General features: G+C 37.6%; 1 protein-coding gene across 2 annotated transcripts in view; it reads left to right on the top strand.

Moving 5' to 3' along the window:
* The window catches only part of l(2)gd1 (lethal (2) giant discs 1), a 518195-nt gene that overhangs the window by 470169 nt on the left and 23678 nt on the right, over window positions 1-24348 (top strand). The gene's annotated exons all lie outside the window — the stretch shown is intronic.

The raw sequence follows: 24348 nt of genomic DNA on the forward strand, positions 1-24348 counted from the left end.
ATCATGCCTCAGAAGAAGGGACATGACTTCAGAAGGGCAGGAGGGTTTCCTTGTAGGTTGCCCCCCCACTGCAGTCTGATTTGTGGGACCTGTTAGAGCAACACACACACACACACACACACACACACACACACACACACACACACCTACATGCACTCAGCCTGGTTGCACACCTGTCATACTTACATTTGCACGATTGCAATTTTTTTTAATATATATATATATACATATTTAGAGGCAGACTGAAAAAAAAGCACATAAAAAAACTATCTCGCACATCTTACTTTCATCATCATACAAATAGGCAGATGCCACCTAAATAAAACAATTACCACGACTTCACTTTTTTTTTTTTTTTTTTTTTTTAATACTAATCATAAGCATTCATTTGGTCACCACGTGGTTTACACAGTTGACCTAACATTCACTCACATTTATACAACATAACCTTCAAGAATAGCTTTTTTTTTTTTCTTTTTTTTTTTTTTTTTTTTTACATATCCAGGGTACAACTGTTAATACTTATAAGACGCCCTCATTCATTCCCCATCCCACTCAATACAGTACCCTGAATAGGACAACACGATCCTTGAGGTTGTCACAGACATTTTCTCTGATATGCGAGACAAGCTGTACTTGCTACCTGGGAGTCAAAAACGCTGATGGAACTGATATTTGGGTGACATTCAAGTCAAATGGACCCAATTTCAGCAAAGTCTAGATGGTCTGTGACAGCCAAATCTTCTGCTTGCACCTTCACAATGGTGGAACTGTTATTAATGCTGGGTATAACCTCCATACACAAGCACACTGTGGGTGACCAACCAACATAAGCAGGAGTCAAGGTGTGGTGCCCACACCACATGGAGGAATGCTGCCATTCTGTGTTACCAGGAAATACTAGATGGTCAATGACCCTCATCAACCGGTGCAATACCGCCACTTTGCTTATTGGAGGTTTAAAGTGGTGGAACCCGTGTTTAGTCTCCAGAGCTAAGTTCCAATCAACCGTTCCCCATCTCTTCCATCATGCAGTATGACTGATGACTTTTGAGGTTGTGATGAACATCATGGCGAGATCCAATCTTCCTTACATTTTGAGGGTACAGCTCTAAAACGGTTTTCGCAGGCAGGCCGTTAGTTAATACACCGGACCGAACCTGTTGGTAACTCTCTAGGAGGCTTCCGGATCAGCTAGTGTATAATCTTGCTACCTCTACTCTGCCAGATGATGACTGGAGGAAGTTCAAGTAGTGTGTATGCGGGGAGCATTGTCGAGGCCATGTTATGTCAAGGATCTGGGTATATTCTTACTATGTGTACGTCATAATAAAAAATTTCATTGCTTCATACAGCATGTCCTCCTCCATTTTTTCTTACTACTGAATACAGAATTAATTGTCAAACTAATAGAGCAAGCTTATCTGTGAAAAGATCTAAACCTCCCAAACACTTCCTAGTTCATTTCACAAATATACGTGGTCTCAATTCTAATCTCAATGCCGTCCATTTCCACTTGCAGTCTGCCAAACCCCATGTACTATTTCTGACAGAATCTCAGTTATCGATTGATTCCACTACTGCTCGTCTCAATTGCCAAATTATTCACTGTATGATTCATTTCGCCACAAAGGCGGTACTTGTGCACATGTCCATTCCGATATTCCCTGTCAGAGACTTGGTAATTTGGAATCTCCTCTTTTCGATCTTCTCTGGCTTAAAATCTCTCTACCTCATTGTGTCAAATTCATCTGTTGTCTCTACCATTCTCCCAACTCCACTAATCACTTGGGGCACTTTGACTTCCTCTCTTTGCAACTTGACTTTCTCCAGTCCAACTTTCCTAACAGTGAGGTAATTTTCCTTGGTGATTTTCACAACTGTTCACAACTCCAGCTGGCTTCCATTTTCTAGTCACACCAATTCAGCTGAGATGCTGAGACTTTTGCAATTACTAATGACCTTGTGCAGATTATTCATTTACCTACAAGAATACCGGACAATCCTAACCATACAGCCAACATGCTTGATCTTTTTCTCACAAACAATCCTACTAAGTACACGGTCGAAGTTTTTTGTCCTTTAGATGTTTTGTCCTCAGTTGATTGTCTCTTCTCCAATGGAGCCTTTATATCATGGCTATTCCCAACTTCATATTGTTTGGCATTACAAGAGTTCAAAATGGGATGACCTGCAAGATTTCTTTTCCTTGGTTGGATCACTGTTTCAAAACTTCTGATGTCAACGTTTGCTCAGATTGTGTCAGTGAAATTATTCTTGTAGCAATGGAATCCTTTATTCCACACTCCACTTTAAAATCTCGTCCTTTATCTAAACCTTGGTTTTCCAATAAATGTGCTAAGGCTGTTCAAGAAAAGAACGTTGCATATCGTAATTGACTTGTTTCCAAATCTTCAGATTCATTTTCTGCCTACACCAAAGCTTGCAATAATTATAAAGCAGTTATTAATCAGTCCAAACTAGATTTTGAACAGGCTAAGAGTAGAAAACTTGCCCTAATGGTTAGACGAGAATTCTGTTCTCTTGCCAAAGCTATTGGCTGCAACTTTTGCCCATCTCTGCTCCCACCTCTGTCAAAACCAGATGGTTCTGTTGTCACTTCAGCCAAGGATAAAGCTGACCTCCTTGCATCCCATTTTTCTTCCAACTCATGTATTAATTGATCTTGCTAAAACACCTCCCACCATTCCTGACACGCCCCATTCAATGCCTCCTGTGGTCTTCCGTCAAAAGTATGTCAGAAGGATATTGATGAATCTTGATGCTAAGAAAGCTCCAGGTCCCGATGGTATTTCTCCACTTGTTCTCAAAACCTGTGCTCCTGAACTTACTCCTGTTCTTTGCCACCTTTTTTTCATTTTTTTATTCCAAAGGTGTTTTTCCTTCTGCTTGGAAATTTGCTCATATCCAGCCAGTTCCTAAAAAGGGTGACAAATCCCTCCCATCAAATTATCGTCCCATTGCAATTACTTCTACTCTTTCTAAAGTAATGGAGAAATCAATTAACCGCCAACTCTTACACTACCTAGAAACCTTCCGTCTGATCCACGATTGCCAGTATGGATTCCATCAGTGTCGATCCACTGGTGATATTCTGGCTTATGTTACCCATTTATGGACTAATTCAATGCAAAGGTTTGGTGAAACACAAGTAGTTGCTCTTGACATCTCAAAGGCTTTTGACTATGTTTGGCATAAAGGTCTTCGAAACAAGCTTCCATCTTATGGTTTGGCAACTGTTTTTAGTAATTGGTTATCCAGTTTTCTCTCGGATCGCTCTCTGTCTTCTAACTTCTCCACTAACGCCGGTGTTCCCCAAGGTTCAGTTCTTTCACCCACTCTTTTCCTCTTGTATATTAATGACCTTCTTCCATTGACTGGAAATCCTATCCGTAGTTTTGCCGATGATAGCACATTGCATTTCACTTTCCATTTTGAGAAACTGTGCTTTATTGTTCCAGTACCTCTTATGTTTGGAGTTTTCATAAAAAAAAACACTTTTTTTTTTCTTTTTTTCTTTTTTTTTTGGCAAGTTAAGTGGATTCATTTCCCATCCAGCACAAGACACACAAATTGGCATATACATACATACCTACATTCATTCACTCACATATATACATATTTACTCATACATTTGTATACATGCATATGCACACGTTCACGCCCGCGCGCACACACCCAGTACAGCACAGCAGACACTCATGTGCCTAAAAACATATACACATTATTCCCTTTAGACTTATTTCAGCTCATATACTTGCACTCAATGTGTCCACTTATATTTATAATTTTTATACTTGGGATAATAATAGTAGACAAATAACATATTTTTATGGTTAGACATATAAAATACTTAAAGACACATTCAACTTATATATTTACATCTGTGTTACAAAAATAAGTGTTACAAAAGAAATGTGATAAATAATACTGATGCAAGCTCTCAATCATGCCCAACAATGCAGAAGTGATTGAGAGCTGCAAGCCAGCATAGACTGCCATTCGTAGTTCATAAATACACCAAAATACAAAATGCACAAGCAGGAGCTCCCCATCACATCCAACAATGCAAATGTGACAGAGAGCTGCAAAAAAAGCTTAAACTGCCATACACACTGTCACTCAACAAGCTTATATATTCCAAGAATGATCATTAAGCATAGTGTGTATCACTATCACTCAACAATCCCACCCAGGCAAGAGCTCTCCATCACGTCAGGCAGTCCAGATGCAATAGAGTGCTTCAGATTATCATGCACACGATTGACATTTATACAACTATTCACAGGATACATACACTCATTAAAAAAAAAAAAAAAAAAAAATGAAACATGCATGCTATGACACATAAACATTCTCATACTCTTGAACTTTAACAAATCATTCCATGAAATATACACAATTATACATCAATAATACACATTTATACAGATAAACATGGATATCTCATTTAACAAATATCAATATCTAACTTATACATTCTCACTGGGTGGGAAACACATTCTAACAGGCCAGTCTCACTTTGGTTAGTATCCATAAGTACATGTCACAATCAGGTAAGCATATTGGTCTAAGTGGGGGGGGGGGGTCACAACCTGAGTAATCATAGTATGGTTACTTTTCCTGTCTCAACTTTTTGAGCAAACTCAGACAAGATCATGTAATGCCTTTCATTTAAGATGAGTAGTTACACATCTCTGTAGTTTTATAGGTCCAGTCTTGGACATAAGTCTACCTCTGTGGTAGTCATAAAGAATATGGCCCCAATCCTAATCAGCATCAGCTGCACAGGTACATTTACAATCCTAGGTGAGACCCAGTTGGCACAGCTTTGCATTCAGGGAACCATGCCCTGTTAGCAGAAATATGACATAGAGTCCTGGGACAAATGGAAGGGGGGGACTAGGGTTACCTAAAGCAGGAACTTCCCAGTGACTTCTCCTTTAGGTGTCTGTTCCCACTAACTCTGCCATTGCTGGTAGAGTGTGGTTGCTATTCTTTTTCTTTCTTTCTTCTTTAATATCAGTCTCAAGGTTTATGGTAATCCTTAAGATTTTAGTTGGGATTCTTTTTGAGTCTATAGTTTAGTCCACTTTTAATTATTTCTAAGTCCAGTGGCAGTGCCCCTGCCACGACCTGCAGAGCAGGTGTACAGATAGTGCAGCATGCACTCAGGGTGGTTAAGAGTATAATCCTCTGCATATATGGAATCTAATTTCTTTTTTGTTGTAGGAATGTAAAAAATGCACTTTAGCATTAGCATTAGTAGAGGCATATGATGCAAGAAAGCAAGCTTATTCAGCATCAGCCAAAAAAAAAAAAAAAAAAAGCACAACCACTACTCTCATTTCACCCCTCCGTTCGTTCGAAATACCTGTCCAGCTGAGCCTTAAATTTGTTTAGGCTATCAACTTCAACAACAAGTGATGGAAGTCTATTCCACAAACCAACTGCCCGCTGGCTAAAGGCAAATTTCTGCACATCTATCCGACATCCGTCCTTCCTCAATTTGAATTTATTCCCTCTCAGGTGATTATTCTGAGCAAGAGGAAGAATCCCATCGGCATTGAGCATGCTCAAGCCATTCAAAGCCTTATACACCTCTATCAGATCACCTTGCTGATGCCTAGTCTCCAGACACTGTAATTTGCAAAACTTAAGCCTTTCTTTGTAAGAGCAACCCTTTGTTCCATTCACTAATCTTGTTGCCCTTCTCTGTACTCATTCCAGCAGCTCTACATCCTTCTTGAAATGAGGTCTCCAGACCTGTATACAGTACTCAAGGTGTGGCCTGACCAATGCCTTATACAGGGGAATAATCACATCCCTATCCCTGCTAGAAAAATTCCTGTATATCATTGACAAGACACCATGAGCTACTCTTGCAGCTCGTCTGCACTGCTCAGAGAACTTCATATCTGCCTGCACAATTACCCCCAGGTCCTTTTCATTCTCTACCACTGTCAGCGTAGTACCACAGAGTTGATACGTTGATCTGGGGTTACTGTTTCCCATATATAGTACTTTACATTTGTCAATATTAAACTTCATTTGCCACCTCTCAGCCCATCTGCTCAACCTTTCCAGATCCTGTTGCAGCAGCATAGCATCAGTAGTGTCCTTAACAACCCTGCCAACCTTTGTATCGTCTGCAAACTTGGACATTAAGCTTGATATACCATCATCAATATCATTTATAAATACAGAAAACAACACTGAACCCTGAGGAACTCCACTAACAACATTAGTCCACGTTGAGCAGTGTCCATTGATTACCACTCTCTGTCTTCTGCCACTCAACCATCCCTTTATCCATAGCAGCAATAGCAGTCTTCCATTATGGTAATTCAAGGTTTATGGTAATCCTTAAGATGTTAGTTGGGATTCTTTTTGAGTCTATAGTTTAGTCCACTTTTAATTATTCTTTATAGTCCACTTTTTATTCTTCCACTTTTTATTCTTCTCTAAAGTGGGTCTATAGTACCATATGCCTGCACCATAGGTAATAACTGGGAGGAAGGTTGCCTTATAAATAAGAGCAAATGTCTTCCTTTTTAAACCCCAATCAGCATGACTGATCCTAGAATTCATAAACCTAGATATTTCATTTCTGTTACTGGGGCTATTGTTTTATCTGCTATTTTAATCAATGGACATCTGTTCAAGTTACCTTTTAACAGAATTGATTTGGTTTTACTGCTGGATATTGCTAGTTTTTGTATACTTGACCATTGCTGGAGGATAGTGATTGCTAAATTGGCAATGCTGTTCTAAAACAACCCAGGAGTTGGCCTTAACAAGCAAGACAAGGTCAGTGAAGGAAGCCCTGTCAGTTGGGCCAATTTCTGTCGCAAGGAATTCATCTGGCACCAGGTTGCAAAAACTGGAACCCAGCACTGAACCCTGGGACATCCTTTTGTCACTCGTCAGGTGACGCACTGATATCTGGTTTTGACTTACACCTGTCTTAAGTATATCTCATTTTGCATATCTCAATGTATAAGCTGGTATAGATTTTGTGATATTCCACCACATCACAATCTGCAAAGTATGTTGGCCACCACAGTGCATAAAAGGCTCCTGAAAAATCAATGGATATGATCAATACATATTTTTCCTCGCCTGTATGTGCTGTTTTGACTAAATAGTCTGTGGCATCCTCTGGATTATCTGTGATTAAATCCAAACTGTTTGTATGATTGCAAATTGACATTGAGGTAGTAAGTCTGTAACCTGAATAGCATGAACATTAGCATTAGTAGAGGCATATGATGCAAGAAAGCAAGCTTACACAGCATTAGCCAAAAGAAAACCTTCCCATTTCACCCATCCATTTGCTCCAAAAGTTTGTCCAGTTCTTCCTTGAATTTATTTAAGCTATCAGCTTCCACAATGACAGATGGAAGTTTGTTCCAGCAATAAACCACCCAATGACAGATGGAAGTTTGTTCCAGCAAAAGTCATTGGCTAAAGGAAAATTTCTGCACATCTATTCTACAACTGTCATTCCTCAATTTAAGTTTGTGCCCCCTCAGGTTCATAATCTTTGCATGAAGAAGAATTGAGCCTGCTCAAACCATTCAAAGTCTTATACACCTCAATCAAATCACCTTCAGGTGCCTAGTCTCCAGATGCTGCGATTTGCAGAACTTAAGCCTTACTTGGTAAGGCCAACCCTGTTGCCCTTGTCTGTACTCATTCTAGCAACTCCACATTCTTCCTAAAATGAGGCTTCCAGACCTGTACGCAGTACTGGTGTGGCCTCACCATTGCCTTATACTAAGGGAATTCACCTCTTTATCCTTGCTGGCACAATTCCTGTATATCATTGACAATACCCCATGACCTGCTCTGGCAACCTGTCTGCACTGATAAAAAAACCTTCATATCTGACTGCACAATTACCTCCAGGTCTTTTTGATTCTCCACTACCCTTAGTGTAGTACCACACATGTGGTACGTTTCTCTGGGATTATTGCTACCCATATGCAGTGCTTTGCATATCTCAATGTTAAACTTCTCTCAGCCAATATGCCCAATTTTCCTAGATCCTGTTGCAGTAGCATACTGTCATTAATAACCCTGCCAACCTTTGTATCATCTGCAAAATTGGACATTAAGCCTGATATACCTTCATCGATATCATTGATAAATATACAAAACAACAGTGGGCTCAACACAGAACCCTGGGGGACTCCACCAATAACATTAGTGTATGAAGAGCAGTGTCCATTGATTACCACTCTCTGTCTTCTCCCACTCAACTATTGTTTTATCTATTGTAGCAATTTGCCCTTAATGCCATACTGCTCCAATTTGTACAGTAGTCTTCCATGTGTAACAGTATCGAAAACTTTCCTGAAAACCAAGTAGATGATATCAAAATTTTTTTTTTCATCCGGTACCTTTGTGACCACATCCTAATTTCCAATTAAATTGATCAGACAAGACTTCCCCTTAACAAATTCATGTTGTTTCTGAATTATTACTGCACTCATGTCTAGATTGTCCTGCAATGCTACTTTAACCAGTGACTCCATTATCCTCTTTTTAGGTCCCCATTGACTGAAGATGTGCAAATGTATCCCCAATTCACAAAGGGATCCAATGGTGACACAAGAAATTACAGATCTCCCCCTGAGTCCAAGGATGCTCTCATAATTATGACATAAGATTTGCTTACTTCCTTTTCCACCTCCCTTAATATAACTGGATAGATTCCATCTACCCCAGTTGCCTTTTTTATGTTCAATTTCAAAAATTTCTCCTCCGCTTTGCTCTCAGTTATTACAAAACTATTTAGCTCCCTGCTAGAGTTTGATAACCTTTTGGATTCCACTTCCATAAAGAATTCCTTTTGTGAGTGTAGATTCAAAATACTCATTCAGTTTGTCAGCTATCTGTGCAGGTTCATCAACAGTCAAACCATCAGTATCAGTGGACCAATTTGACTCATTCCTTTCTTTCTAGAATTGACAAGAATAATGAAGTTTTGCTGTTCTTCTTTGCATCCTTTGCCAAAGATTTTTCATAACCTGCCTTTGCTTGCCTAATCCTTTTATGAGTTGATTAGGGACTAGCTTATATCTACCATATAATTCTGTGTGGACAGATAATTTATATGCATCCCATGCATTTTTCTTCTCTGCCACAAGTCTCATTAGATTATCTGACATCCACTTAGGCCTAAAGCTTGAATAGCATTTCGTAGTTGGTATGAAAATCCTAGCAGCTTCGAAGATTAATTCCTAGAGTGCGTGCTATATAGAATTTGCTGTTGGAAACATCATCAGTTCGTCCCACTGTATAGAATTTAAAATCACCTTTATGAAAGAAAAAACCCTTCCTTTTACCCATGAAGGTAGTTACATCTTTAAGTAAATCCCACATCAATACACTGTAATCACTGCCACCTAGTGGTTCCTTTATGTGCAAATACTTAATGCATGAGTGATCATTGCTGATAATCAGATCAAGAGTATTACTCCCTCTGGTTGATTCTCTAATAATCTGCTGTAGAAAACAGTCATCCAGTAAATCCACAAAACTCTTGCTAGTATGCAGTGACCAATCTACAAGTTACAGTCAATATCTGGAAAGTTAAAATCCCCCCGTTATAAGACATTCTGATTTACTGGCAGACTCTATTTCTCTGTACAGTTATTAGGCCATTAGGCCTAAAACACACTCCTACTCTCATTTTTGCTTTTCCAGTGCTTACGTCACACCAAACTGACTCAACATTGCACTGGCCACCCATGTCAACTGGGTGCAGTTCCTTAGATCTAGGCACCTCTGTAGCGGGGTGGGCAGGAGCAGCAGTGCATAGCACACGCTTCTTGACCACCAAATACAGAGGATGCGGAAAGGTCAGGGAATGACCACCGCATATCCCCGAAGCAAGGCCTTAGTTGCTAATGCTCCTAAAAATAAAATAACAACAATGACAACAACATCCTTAGATCTTATGTGTTTCTTCACTAACAGCACAACCCCTCCTTCCTTTCTGTCCTGTCTGTCCTGTACACATTGTACTCCCCAAATTCAATTTCTGCATTCCTTATATCCGTGTGTCACCACATCTTTGATATTCCAAAAATATCCGCCATTGATGTCTTGACCAGCACTTCATATTCATCAAATTTATTTACTATATAGTATCGTTGGTGTTCATGCAGTATACCTGCACCTCTTCTTGCTCTTAGTTACACAAACACAGTCAATATATATTTACTTGTTCTATGATGATGTGCAGAAGCTCTAGAAATTCCTAGCACCTTGCTTTTCAGGCTTCTGCTCATTCCAATAGAAGCAGTGCAAGAATCACTTTCACCTCTGCCTATGGCCTTTGTTAATCTACTCGTCTCTGTATACCACCAAGCTAGTAGTTTTCTGCCCCATCTAACACTGCCTCAGTAGCATCAGCAAATATTCTTGCACCCTTTCTATTTAAGTGTATCCCATCCCAGTAGAAGCAATCTTTAAGCCAGGGGTTCTTAACCTGGTGCTTGCAAGCACCATTACACTCTTTAAAAAATAAATTTTGCTCGTGACCGATCCTAAAATCGGTGCTCACAAGCACCTTAACTTAAGCTAAAAATTTTATATATAAATCTTTGTATTTAAAAAAGGTGCTTTCTATTTCTCAAGATTTTGTGATAATTACAAAAATCCATGCTATTCTTCGCTAGAAAATCCTTTCTTTTGTTAGTGATTGGAGGAAAATTATATATTTCCCAATGTTTTAATTTAAAAAAAAAAAAAAAAAAAAAAAAAAAGGTCAAAATTTAACGATTTGATGTATTCTTAAAATTTTTTTATTATTAATTATCGTTAATTTGACATTTATTTAGTAAGAAAAATTTTTACAAAATTCTTTGTTGACAGTACGATCACTTTTGCCGTAGCGTCGCTACAGACCGAGGATACTGCCTCGTGTGCGATTCTCAGTTTCTAGTTTTAACAGGTTAGAACAGGTTTCTTCTGGGTTTTGCTCAGTTGCACTTCTGCTATAGGTACTGTATATGTATAGTAATGACTTTAAAGGTGATGAAAGTGTTATAGTAAGAAATCTGATTTTGTGTGCAAATGCTTAAATGTATTTTCTTTTAACAGATTTAACTAAAGTTACTAAACCCTTTCAAAATGGATAAGTTTTTAAAAAGAAACCAAAACAACCATGATGAGATAAAAAATGATGCATTAACACTACCTTTGCAGTCACCTGATTTAGACCCACACATTTCAAATACAAAAAAAAACATAAAAAAAAAAACATATGCATATTAGTCCTCTTAGGAATATGATTATTTTGTAATAGATAATAGTAATGGAACTGGTGTAATTTGCTTATTATGTCAGGCATGTTTGGCTGGTTATCAGAAGTTGAATTGTGAAAGACATTACCAAGCATGCCATAGGAATTTTTTCCCCAAATTTTGTGATATTAGAAAAGCTAAACTTCAAGAAGAAAAAAAAAAAACTTGAAAGATAGAAAAATATTTTAAATTAGGTTTTTTAAAAAACAGCACTTCATTTATTTTATCAAATATAATTGCAAAGCATTCATTATACTAGTGATGATATAATAAAAAATTGTGTAGTGTCATCATTAGAAGTGCTTACTAGCGCCTTACCAGAAAAACAGAAAACTACCTTGATTAGCTCCACCAAAAATATTTCCTTGAGTAATGATACGGTTTCAAATCGAGTTTATAAAATGGCAGATGCAATATTCAATTAATTATTAGGTGGAATCAAAAGTTGTGTATTTTTTTCACTGGGACTTGCTGAGTTGACTGATGTTTTGGGCATATCACAACTCATGTGCTTTGTTCATTTGATTCAACATGATGGCAGCTGCGAAGAAGATTTTTTGGCTATTTTGCCGCTTCATACAACTGGGAAAGATGTATATGGATATTCATCAAATTTATTTACAATTTAATTTACAATTAAAAACTACATTATGAAATTCCTCACAGTGCACAAAACTGATCTGAGTAAACTTGTGTCAAATGTTACCAATGGTGCACCTCACACGATAGGTAAAAACAAAGCCCTTATTGCTTATCTTAATAGAGATGAAAGGATACTTGATTTTGTGCATTATCACTGTTTCATTCATATTGAGGCCTTGTGTTCACGAATGTAAGGTCAAAAAGAAATTATAGGATGTTTTGAGGTCATTGTTAAAGTCATCAACCATTTTATTGCTAAATCCCTAAATAAGCAACTTCTAAAAATATTTTTGGAAGATCTTCAAGCACAACATTCTCATCTTATTACCCATACAAAGGTTCGTTGCTCAGTCATGGGAAGGCACTCTCCAGAATTTGGGAGGTGTTTAAGAAGTAAAAGCTGTTCTAATAAAAAGCAATAAAGAATACCTTTTTAATGAAATTTTTACTGAATATTTCAAAGATTACACTTTCATTCATGGTTCAGAGCTTTAGCCATTTAAATGAATTAAATTTGAGGCTACAGGGAAAAGATAAATTTGTGGTATTTATACAAGGAGATCATTAAATTTGAGAAAAAACTTCAAGTGTTTCAGAATCAAGTTTTAAAAGGAAATTTGCTTCATTTTCCTACTCATAAAAAATGTATAGAGGAAACTGCTGGGAAGTGCTCAACATTTATAATGAATGTAATCAAAGACCTTAGTGACCAAGTCCAAGAAAGATTTGAATACCTGAAAGAGCACCTCTCAAAATTTGAATTAACGATAAATTACAGAAATTTTGAAATCAGTAACTTGGAACAAATTTTCAGTCAAAATGAAAAATTATTTTTTGCATCAGATAGGTTACATAAGACTATCCCTTAACAAAGTGATTGCAGTATAATTGCATTCCTGTCCAGATAGTCCTGCATTAATTCTTTAACCAGTGACTTCATCCCTGGAACGGACATTAAGCTGACAGTGTTTTAATTACTCATGTTACCTTTTGATACCCCTTTATGAATTGGAGAAACATTTGCACATCAGCACTGTGGACTGGAGTCCACAGTGCTGATGTGCTGTTGGCGCATCGGCTTCTGTGGCCATAATGCACCTCCCAAGGTTTTTACACTACTCTGATCCAAGCCCGAGGCGGGATTCGAACCCGCGACCTTTGGGTTGCCAGGGAGGCACTTTACCCACCCAGCTAGCCCGGTCGGCTACATCTCTTGTAACTTGACACACCTCTTTGCACACTCATAGAGCTTCTAGACAGCACTGTGAAACTGATTTTGTGGAACCCTCTTTAACTCCCTTGTCATGTTGGTTTGGATTTCTGAAATGCTGTCAAAATGATGCACTTTCAGTTGGGATTTCACTTTGGGTAACAGCAAATAATCAGCAGGTGCCAACCCTGGAAAATATGGGGATGGTGAAGAACTGTAATGCCATTCTGTGTGAGAAACTACTTGACAATCATTGCAGGGTGCATTGTCATGAAGCTAGAACCACTCACCTGACTTGGCCACATCTGGCCTAACATGCCAAATTCTTTTCAACTGCCACCCTTCTGGTACATATTCTTTGTGCACAACTCCTTACCAATCAAAAAAAAAAAAAAAATCATCAACATCGTTTTGGTTTGAGACTTTGGAACCACAGTTTCTTCGGCCTTTGCAAGTTTTCTCAAACCCATGCAGCTGATCCTTTTTTTTTTTTTTTTTTTTTTTTTGGATTTGTACGCAAAGCACCAGGAAGAGTCCTCTCCTGATGGGAATTGGCTTGGTCATGGTGTTCCTGACTTTGATTGTGATTCTCCATTTTGCCATGGTTGATTCTGGGAAGTTTTTCACTGTCAGCTTGACTGTAGATATTCACCTTCTGTGTCACCCAGCTTTGGGACATGGAGTCAAAAACCTTGCAGCAGTCAATGTAGGCTATATACAGGTTACAATGCTTCTTGTAGGCAAAAGACTTGTAGGCTTGCTTGATTACTGCTGCATCCATGGTGCATTCTTTACTTACATCCCTTCTGTTTTTAACCATTTTTTATTTCTCTCTCTCTCTCTCTCTCTCTCTCTCTCTCTCTCTCTCTCTCTCTCTCTCTCTCTCTCTCTAATTGGTCTGATAGCTTCTTTGCTCTGCAAGTGGTCAGGATTTTATACATTGTTCAGAGACAGGTAATCAGTCTGTACTTTGCCTTTTTTTTTTTTTTTTTTTTTTTTGTATCTTTGTCTTTTGCCTTCAAGTAGGTGATTCCTTGAGTGAGATACTCTGGTGTTGTCTCAGGGTGCCTTAATCATTTGGGTTAACTACTCTCCTAGGTGCTTATGTGTTTTACTAAACTTCTTGTACCAATATTTTTGGATGTTGTCTATTCATTGGGTTTGCCAGCTGTGGAACTTCCTGATTGTCTGTAATGCTTCTTCCTCATGAATCTTTTGTGTCCTTGGTTTTCTTCCATTCTAGATCTATACAGGTAGCCCGGGTGTTATGCCTAACTTCACTGCTCAATAGGTTGCCCCAAAACTCCTTGATCGTCTTCTGGTCGGGTGGTCCATTACCTTCCTTCTCTACTTGTCCAATGCTCCTCTAAAAAGCTCTATGATTTTTATTGAAGATCCAGTTTGTTTTCCTGAGCTCTCTCTCTCTCTCTCTGTATCAGCATGATCTCTTGCTGAATACGAGAAGGTTCTGCTTCAAGGTGTCTAGATATTGTTCTGTCCTCTGTTTCTTGTTGTTTTCTATGAGCATTGTCTTTCTTCAGGATGCTCTTCTCTTTTCCAATCAGCTGCTTGCTTCTGTTTCCCCATTGGTACTGGGTTAGCTGAGTGTCTTGACTCTTAGCTCTTCTATCTTCTGCTGAAGCCTTCTTTTCCATGCTGGCAGTTCCTTGTTTTTGCATTTCTCATTCTACTGGGCTCTGGTTTCTCTTCCATTGATCCTGGTGACTCCTACTATAGCACAGTGTACAACCCCGCAGATGGTGTTCATTGGTACATCGTCGTTATTGAGGTAATCTAGCATTATTCTTCAATTGAGGTGGTCTGTGACTTGCCATGGTATTCTGTTGGTTCTCTGTTTCAGTAAGGTGAGTCCTTGTGGTATCCATTCCCTTGAATTCTGGTAGGGCCTTCTACTCATTTTCTATTTTCAATATCACAACCTCATCTTTTCCCACTTGAGTTGCTCCAGGTTGTGCTTCTTGCTTTTTCTACTTTAGTTCGGATTAATTGTTTTCTGTATTATTTTTTCGTTTTTGTGTTTGGTAACACAAACATCCTACTTTATTTTTGACCACAATTGCAGGCGGTATCAAGTTTTTTGTGATGATGGTCCATCTCTGGTCGGCTATTCACTGTTCTGTGACCTGGAATGTTGGGAATTGTTAAGAAGTAACCAAGATTGTCTCCATCTTTGATTACTTTGTAGTATGTTTGCATACTATACTGAACTTATTCATTTTGATGTTCCATTTCATGCATTGGCATTTCTTCCCCTCCTGGGTGGTCACTAGCTTAGTTGCTCTTGGAACACTTCCATTTGGTTGGGCTGGATGGTTTTGCTCTTTCCTTGTGGTAGTCATACAAGGGACAGCACTACTTGCTTCACTATTTTCCCCACGAGTCTGTTTCTGATTTTTCAAACTGATTCCCCTCTGTTTAAGGGCTGAATGCAATTGACTTCATCCTGCACAACACTTGATGCAATATGTTCAGTTCTATTCAACTTCTTCAACTGGCTGTGGAGATGGGCCTCTTCAGCTTTGGCTTGTGTCTAGTAGTGGTTTTGGTTATTAGGAGCAGCACTGTATGGTTCCACTTCTGGCCTCAGCTGTCACTTCAACCTTGAAGTGATTTTAGCGATTTTGCTCTTTAAGGAAGCGGGACTCAAACCAGGATCTGCTAGTTTGTGGGGTTTTCCCTATCTTAAATTTTCTACCCCCTGCACACACATTGATACAGCTAGTTCTGAGATAACTACCTAAATCTGTATTTGGTCTAACATGTAGGCTTCGTATATATATATATAGACTCTCGATTTTCCGGGATAGATGGTAAAAAACAAATCTCGGTTAATCCAAAAATACTGAAGTCCCAGACATACGTAAGAGATATGTTCCAGGACTTCTTACTTCGTTGAGTTTTACGTAACTCGGGAATGACTAATAACATATTGCTACTATATTATTATTGACAAATCTGAATTCAGCACGATGCTTGTTAATGTTTGACCATTTTCATACATTCTTATTAGTTTAATTTTCTGATCCAAATCGATCACTTTCCTTTTGTTGGTAGATGTACTAGTACCACTATCACTTATTCTCTTAGTCGACACCATGATAACAGTCAAAATGAAATTTTCTGTAAACTTCACAGGGTTATGGCAAAAACTCACTATTATCACCCCACACAAGCTCACATTTTACTAAAGCACATTTCTGGAGGTCAACAAAAAACAATAAAAACAATTTGCACTTTCCATTTTATTGGGCATTTCTGTTAGCGCAATCTATTATAAATTCTATTATAACTCGATCTTATTGCATTTTCGATAAAACCGAAGTGTGTCCCCCCCCCCCCTTCACTGAAATCTTCAGTCATATATATAAAAAAAAAAAACCATTGTTTCAATTGTATCATAAATAATTGTAAGAACTTTCTCTTTTTTTCTTATTTTTTGTTACTCCGATCTCACTTGTGCAATTTTTGCGTGCCATGATCGTCGTTATCAATTGCTTATTATTATTTTTTTTTGTTGTTGTTTTAAATTTTACAATCCTAAAAATTAAAAAAAATAAAAAATCGAGTCAAAACAAATTTACATAAATCCATAGTTGCTTAAGTTGGGGACTTACTGTATCGAAAAATGTTCAGCAACCTACGTAAAAAATATGGCGATAGATAAAAAAACTTACCACATGCTACTCGTGTGTCCAATACGATGCTTCCCTTTGTTTTTTACAATGTCGCGTATGGTTTGGTCACCAACATTATAATGGGTTCATTAGAGATTTAATGGATGCACCATTTTCAAACTTTTGAATAATTTTAAGTCTGTTTAACTGAAAGTGCAACTCTTTTGCATTTACCCATCATTTTCGCGATTTCTAAACAAAACAAAAAAAAAAAAAATTTCAACATCCCTGACACAAATAACGAAACAAAATTTGTATTTTTGCGGTGCGATGGAACACAACAATCGACGCAATGCACTAAATAAAACTAAACATTAGGTCTCTTTTTTTTTTTTTTTTTTTTTTGAGCAGCGGGTGTGAAGATAGCAGGGGTTGCAAGATAATAGGCACATTAATCTCCCAGTGACGACTTATAATGCCACTTCTTGTTGCTTATTTACGACTTGCAAAATATCTGTTTATACCTATTCTAGTTATCTTGAATTTTATGATTTCTGGTTGATTTTTTTTTTTTTTAAATTTGAAGTCTTGAAGTGTCCCAGTAAATCGAGAATCTGTTCTGTGTGTGTGTGTGTGTGTGTGTGTGTGTGTGTGTGTGTGTGTGTGTGTGTGTGTGTGTGTGTGTAGGAATATGTATATTCAGATAGTATAAACTGTATTCTTTTTCATTGTTAAGTTTTGCCACCACAGCGGGGCTAGTTTTTCTATAAAAAAGTTCTATAATATATACAGGTGTAGATAAACCATAAATAGCTCTTAAACAAAAACTACAACCGTAGTGTAAAGGCATTGTTTCAATTGTATCTTATATTGTGGCCATCCTTCACAACGAGTTACCATGTATTGCACTACCTCGAATAAGTAACTCTTCACTAATAGAGAGGACTGCTGACCGGGCTAGCCGGGTGGGTAAAGTGCCTGCCTGGCAACCCAAAGGTCGCGGGTTTGAATCCCGCCTCGGGCTTGGATCAAAGTACTGCAAAAACCTTGGGAGGTGCATTATGGCCACAGAAGCCGATGCGCCAACAACTACCAAAAAAAACAATAGAGAAGACTATTGATACTTATTCTCGGTGGACACCACCACCGCCACCACCCAGATGGCACTGTTTCGAGGCCTGTTACGACTTGCAAAATATCTGTTTATACCTATTCTAGTTATCTAGTAATTTGGTAGTTATTCGCCAACAACTACCAAAAAAAACAATAGAGAAGACTATTGTTACTTATTCGCGGTGGACACCACCACCGCCACCACCCAGATGGCACTGTTTCAAGGCTTGTTGGCCTTTCATTGGTGGATGGGCAGGTACCCTGGTATTGCAATCATGACAACCCAGTTGTGAAGTTAATCCCACAATATGAGAGATTTCAGGTGTACATAATAATACTATAATAAATATAAATGCAACAAGGCATAATACTATAAGAGCTTAAAATTATACTATTAAATATAGGCATAGATACACCATAAATAGCTCTTAAATGAAAACTACAATCATAGTGTAAAAGCATCTAAAAGCCTTGAAATGGTGCCATCTGGGTGGTGGTGCCCACTAAGAATAAGTAACAATAGTTATCTCTATTAGTGAAGCATTACTTATTCGAGGTAGTGCAATATATGGTAACTCGTTGTGGATGATCACAATATGATATAATTGAAATGATGCTTTTACACTACAATTGTAGTTTTCGTTTAAGAGCTATTGATGGTGTATCCACACCTATATTTAATAGTATAATTTTAAGCTCTTATAGTATTATGCCTTGTTGCATTTATATTTATTATAAATTAAGATTATTTGTAGTGTGACAGCATCGCATAGTAAAGCAATGGGCAAAATGTTTTGTTCAACACATTGCTTAATTTCGGTTATTTCTATAAAAAGTAGCATGTATACCCTATACACGTGAAAAATGTTATATTTTATGTGAAAACATCTATGGCTGCACAAGAGACCATTTAAATTTTTGAATGGTTTGATCAAAACTAACTTACTTACTTACGCTACTTAGAAGCATAGGTAAGTAGGTTAATGTTGATCAAAATCTTGAGAAGCATATTTTATTAAAGTCTGCATTTTATTCTTGCATAATATTACTACACGCTTTCTTGCATAATATTCTACTTTTATTCTTGCATAATATTACTACCCGCTGCTTAATCTACCAAATCAATGTTAGTAACTGAGTTAGCGTCATTTCCATATCTTAGAATGAACTCACTCTACTGAATCAACTACTTACTCTACCGAATCAACATTAGTGACTGAGTTAGCATTGCTAGCACCATTTAGGAAGTGACATCATTTGTGTCATTTAAAAGCTAACAGCCACCTAATAGGAAGTGATGTCAATTGCATCACTTCCGTAAAAAAATTTCATTGTTTGTTATTTGGTTTTTAGGAGCATTAGCAACTAAAGCCATATTGCTCCAGGGATATGCGGTGGTCATTCCCTGACATTTCTGCATCCTCCGTATTTGGTGGTCACGGGCTCGAACCCCAGTCTAATCAAGAAGCGTGTGCTACGCACTGCCCATCTGGCTATGGAGGCGCCTAAAAAATTTCGTTAACAATATATTTTACTCTAGTGCCGCCATAGATGTTTTCACATCAAAAAATGCTAGATATATTGTAACAAATTCATTATTACTAGAAAACTTTCTATCTAATTAAATAGCTAGTAGGAAGAGTTTTTTGTCAGTTATATCAGTAGCTGATGTAATACAACCTGAGCTGAATTATATCAGTAGCTGATATAATACAGCCTGAGTTGATTCATTGTTATTTATTGATTAGGTATATTGATTGATTGCAGCTCTTGAGAAGGTCAGTACTTAAACTGATAATTGGTCATACTGTGGGGTTCATGTTTTTTAAGCACAGGGTGGTCATCATAGTGTAAAAGCATCTAAAAGCTTCAATTGTAATTGATTGCTGCTGCAATATACCTAACTGTATCCTCCTAACGCATTTGCTGCTGGAACGCAAGCTCGCATAAAAATGAACTGCAATTTTTGTGCCTTGACACAAATATACATCCATTCAGTTGCAATCAATAAATGAGTACTGTGTTTAGAAAGGCACACGAAAATTACTACTGAGCAATATTAGCACACAGATTGATTCATGGGTTATTGCATTACAGCTAAGGCGTCTCCATAGCCAGGTGGGAAGGAGCAGCAGTGCATAGCACACGCTTCTTGATTAGACCGGGGTTCGAGCCTGTCACCACCAAATACGGAGGATGCGGAAAGGTCAAGGGAATGACCACCGCATATCACGGAGCAATATGGCCTTAGTTGCTAATGCTCCTGAAAACCAAATAGCAAATAGCATTACAGCTAGGATTTTGCTTAGCACCAATCACACTGTCTAGAGCAGGGTTTCTCAAACGGGGTTCCGTGAGATGTCAGTAGGGGTTCCACGAGAGATCGTGATTGAAAAAAAAAATGAACATCATTTTTCGAACTCTGCACATCACGCGATGCTAGCACTCGCACTGATGGACAATGATCGAGCATCTCTGTTAGCAATTTCATTAGAGGTCTATCAGCGCCATATGGCAGTGCGCAGTAGGACCGTGTTCATTTGGTTGATTCTGTTCTCGGTTTTTGACACGAGATAGAGGAGACCATTGATAATTGGTGAGCACTGTATTGCACAGATGGGAGGATAGTAGGTTGACGACATCAGCCTCTCCCTCCCTTACCTCCCCAACTTCTGTTGTAAACATTGCAAAATGTGGATTGTGTAGGTTAGAAGCAAATAGTTTTTGTATTTTAGCATTAAATCAGCTCACTTAGCATTAAATTAGTTTTTGTATTTTTGCAATTTTCTAGTTTAGTTATTTATTATTCCCTGCTGTTTTATATTTTATTAGCATTTGTGTTTTACAAACATGTCTGACGGTCTAATGTGGCAATTTTTGAAGACGAGGTGTGAGATTGAAGAAGATTCTAGACCTATAGACAATTCTGATAAGGTTAGTGATGAAGAATTTACAATCTTCTGAGTCATTTCACTGCCCTAGTTTAGACTGGGGTTCAAGCCCGTCACCACCAAATACGGAGGATGCGGAAAGGTCAGGAATGACCACCGCATATTCACAGAGCAACATGGCCTTAGTTGCTAATGCTCCTAAAAACCAACCAACCAATCAACCAACTGCCCTAGTCCAAGGGACACAAAAAAGTCTGTCTTTACAATTAAAGCTACTTAATCAATGGGTTTTACATCGGCTAGTAATCAGAGTTGTCCTATTCCATTGTGCATCATCTGTGGCAAACAACTTACAAATGCAGCAATGCTCCAGAAAAATTGAAAAGACAACTACAAATCACAACCATTTGAAGTAAAGGTGCTGTTTATTTTAAAAGGTTATTGGAATCTCAAATAAAAAAGAGTAAAGCTTTTGTTAAAAAGTCACATTCAGTGAAAAAGCCCAGGAAGCAAGTTATTTGGTAGCAGAACTTATTGCCTAGAAAAGGGAAAGTAATGAGTTGGTGAGAACCTAATAATGCCAGCATGTAAAATTATAGTGAGTAAAATGCTAGGACAAACTGTGGTATGAGAAATTGAAATGGTTCTACTCTCAAACAGTACAATAAGTCAAAGTATTGATGATATGTCACATGATGCTGAAGAGGTTTTGTGTAATAAACTGAAAAACAGCAGCTTCTCTATCCAGGTTGATGAATCGACAGATTTCACCAATAAATGTCATACTGTAGCATTTTTAAGATTTGTAAATGGTGAAATTCAAGAAAACTTTTTCTGCTGCAAAGAACTGCCCAAAACAAGCAAAGGCCAAGATATATTTAATGTTTTGTCTTTGTATCTGAAAACATAAGATCTTTCTTGGAGGAACTGTGTTGGTATCTGTACTGATGGTACCCCATCAATGGTTGGCTCCGTGACAGCTTTTGCCTATTGGTTTGTACAGAAGCATATAATTTAATCTCTCTAACAATACGCTTTTGTCAATTAACGATGAAGAGACACAATTTGGCCGTAGTAGCCCTTGTGTCGTTAAACCGAACTACAACAACATCAACAGCTTTTGCCTATCTTGTAAAAAAAAGAAATTCCTGATGCTGTCACAACACACTGCTTTCTTCACAGAGAGGTGCTGGTGTCAAAATCCCCTGGAGGTGAAATGAAAAAAGTTCTGGATGATGCTGCAAAAATGGTTAACTTTATTAAACAAAGACTAGCTTATTAGAGAATGTTTAAAAACCGTGTGAAAATCTGGTCAAGGAGCACATAAATCTCCTACTACATAAAGAAATCTGGTGGTTTAGCAGAGGAAGAGTTCGCAACAAGCTGGTTGAGCTGAAAGGTGAATTTCCGAAGTACTTTCCAGAAATAGTAGGCCAGATTTTACTGAGTGCTTTGAAGATTAAGAATGGCTGCAGAAACTAGCCTACTTAGCAGATATTTTTCATCACATGAACAAGTTGCACAAGTCTCTGCAAGGCCCTGAAGAAAATGTTTTGACTTCAAGTGGCAAGATTTTTGGATTTAAAAGGAAACTGAATCTTTGGAAAAATCATGTTGCAAAAGGAAATCTTGAAATGTTTCCACTTCTGCTTGGGCTTGAGAGTGAGGAAGGATCTCAGCAAGTCTCAAGTCTTATTGAAAAATTACCTGGAAGAACTGCAGAACAAAATAGAACAGTATTTTCCCTCCCTTTCAACACAAGTGTATGGCTAGGTGAGGGACCCTTTCTCTGAATCTTCTGCTCAGCCTGGGAACTTGACTTTTGTGTTGTTATTGGATTTTAGGAGCATCGGCAACTAAAGCCGTGTTGCTCCATGTATATTGTCTATAAATGCACGTGTTCTGAGGTCAATGTATATTGTCTATAAATTGCATGTCCTGAGACAAAAAAAACCTGAGTTTCCAGGAAAAAAAGCCATCGCTTGAGACTGACTAACTCAGCCATGATGTGAAAAAGACCCATAAAAATTCCTCCCATCATCGCCAGGATTTGAACTCGGGTCTTTTCCACCTGGTGTGGGGAGGACATCAGTCCTACAAACTATGCTACCCACGAGGGTAAGAACTTAACTTTGAGAGAAGAGGAAGAACTTTGTGAGCTGCAGTTTGATCGTACGCTCAAGATGAGATTTACTGATCTGCTCCTAGACAAGTTCTGGATTTCTTTGAAAGAAGAATATCCTGCCATTCATAGGAAAGGCAATGAACATTTTGCTGCAGTTTTCAACTTCTTATATGTGTGAGCAAGCGTTTTTCTTGTTTAAAAAGCATCAAGAGCAACGACAGAAATCGTCTCATTTCAGTTGAAGATGAAATTCATGTGTGCTTATCTCAAGTTAGACCCAGAACTGAGTATTTGTGCAGCAAAAATATAAGCACAGGTTTCACATTAAAGAGTTAAATTTCATTCTTTATTTTTAGTTTCAAAAATAACACTTTTTATGCATATATAGGCCTATAAAATATATCAAGAAACCAACACATGTATAATAATTTGTAACTGCTAGGTCTATATTTGAGCCTGATCTTGTCACTTAGTAAGAAAATATTTTTTCAAAGTATTGTATAAAATTGTCTTAGGCTATATTTTTATTCATATTGATTTGGCTTATGGTTTTAGTAGCTTTACTGTTCAACATTGTCAATAAATTGTCATGTTGTAAATAAAATTAATTGAAATCAATTTACAAACTTTATTTAAATTAAATCTACCTAGCCTACCTTTAGAAAAATTAAATCCCATTTTGGCTTAAGCCAGTTATTTAACACAAATTTATTATGTTTGCTTTAAAATTTATGAAAAGAAAAGAGAGATTCATTTCAAGAAAGGTTGGCTAAAAAGTCAATTTTAGTTTTAAATAGGCGAAAAAAAACACTCTTGCACATACCATACCTCATTAGCATCTTGTATGGTAGAAATTTGTGATAAGACTTTTAGGCCTACTGGGATAAGATAAAAAAAAATCAAGTAGGAAATTAAAAAAATATTGAATAACTGAAGTTTCCTCTACCTACACACTGACTTGCATGCATTAGAGTTGACATCTTTTGCGGGAGAGGGAGAACCACAAAAAAAGGGTGTGGCTAATAAGTAGGCCAAAATAAACAGATCCACAGAAAAATATAATCCTCTACTCAAAAGTGCATTGACAATTATTATTGAATTATTATATATACAACTTACTGAGCATGCGTATCGTGCTCAGTATCGCTATCACGTATCGTGAGCGGTAGATATAATTTTTATGCAGGGACCTAAAAATTATTTCAAGGGTTCCTCCAGAGTAAAAATATTGAGAAAGGCTGGTCTAGAGAGTGCTACAAAACTGTATACTTCATTCACAGTTTCATATGTTCTTTGCTTTTGTTGAAGTTATTTTATCTAGTTTAGTATTTTCCACAAGAAGAAAAGGTAAAAATTTTTAAAGATTATGCTTGCGGAATTTTAATTCTTTAAT

This window comes from Mastigoproctus giganteus, chromosome 5, assembly GCF_048544385.1.
Source record: "Mastigoproctus giganteus isolate SK-2022 chromosome 5, ASM4854438v1, whole genome shotgun sequence".
In the NCBI taxonomy this organism is placed as follows: domain Eukaryota; kingdom Metazoa; phylum Arthropoda; class Arachnida; order Uropygi; family Thelyphonidae; genus Mastigoproctus; species Mastigoproctus giganteus.